The sequence below is a fragment of the Microtus ochrogaster genome, chromosome 8 (assembly GCF_000317375.1).
Source record: "Microtus ochrogaster isolate Prairie Vole_2 chromosome 8, MicOch1.0, whole genome shotgun sequence".
NCBI lineage: Eukaryota > Metazoa > Chordata > Mammalia > Rodentia > Cricetidae > Microtus > Microtus ochrogaster.
Window position 1 is genome coordinate 21,324,563 of NC_022015.1, and position 1,398 is coordinate 21,325,960.

Sequence of the window (1,398 nt, forward strand, 5' to 3'; positions counted from 1 at the left end):
AAATTTAAAATAAAAAAGAGAAAACTCAGGAAAAGACTGCTCCTGACTTTAGGCAAATGATAGATGAACTTGTAAGACGGTTTTGGGATCTGTCTGACTATGAGAAAGTGAGTCTTGGTCTCGTTCTAGCTTCCAGAGTAAGCAGTGTTGCAAGCTTAGGGAGTGGAATTGCTTGCTGCACTCCTCAGAGTGATCAGTCAGTCACCAAATGCTACCTCTGCAGCCTTTCTACTCACCTGACCTCAGGCATCAATTACTGTGGGGCTGAGATGGTTTACTGGTGCACAAGGAAGCCAGTTCTCACTGTTAACAAAGTGCTGTGTGGGGTCCAGGCCCCTGGGGACTGGGAATGCTCCCGGAGAGTCATGGAGGTATCTTGATTTGTCACTTCTGAGTCAGAGCTGGATAGGACCAGGTTTCTCTCTTCAGATTGGCTTCCTAGAAGGCTTTAGGGTTCAGGGTTGTTAATTTACCTCAGGTCGAGAAATACCAGGCTAACTACAAGATACATCAATTATATTTTTCTTGATTAAAAGGGGCAAACTCACGAAACAGGAACGAGACATCAAGCTCAGCTGAGTAGCACAGGAACCACAGAGAGTGCACCTGGGCCAAGTATTTTTCTGCTGGTATCCAGAAAGCCACGCCCTAACTTGGTCCCTCCTCTTAAAGATAATTGGCTGGCAAAGATTCCCCATCACCTCCCCCTTTTGTCTAAACAAGAGCTATCCAACACCAATACAAAACTATATATAATAGGAACAGATATCAAGTATAAAATTAAAGCCAACATAAACAATATTAAGCAAGGAACACATGATAAATGTTTTAATAAACATTCTATTCTAAAGAGTCTAAGTCTTGCATCGGAAATTGGCTTGGCTAAATCATAAGAGGAAGGTAACTATGACTATCTAATCTTCAACTCCCTCAAAGGCCTGAGAGGGGAGATAATATTACTTGAGTAGGTAGGAAGTACAATCAAACAGCTTCCAGAGTGAGCAGTATATGACAGAGACAATTGGCTACCTGAGCAATCACTCAAAAGTCTCATTTGCAATGTTGAAGCAACGAACTTTGGCTAAGGTCTAGCATAACTGACAGACGATAGACCATATTCAGAGGCAGGAAAATTTTTAGAACTGTCTTATCCTGTCTTGGCAAGATTTGGCAGTCCTTTTCCTTGTGCCCTGCTTGTCCAGTCTGGATACCATATATTTTGTCAGTGGTGGAGGCCAATTGTGCCAAGAAGAAAACAAACTCCAAATAGAGTATCTTCGGTGTTCCACATTCTCTTGGGAATAGATTGGTGCTGTCAGGAGCAATCATGTCTCATGTCAACAGAACCCTGAGTTATTTATGTTCTACAGATCCTTGAGGTGGCTGAAAATTACCTAT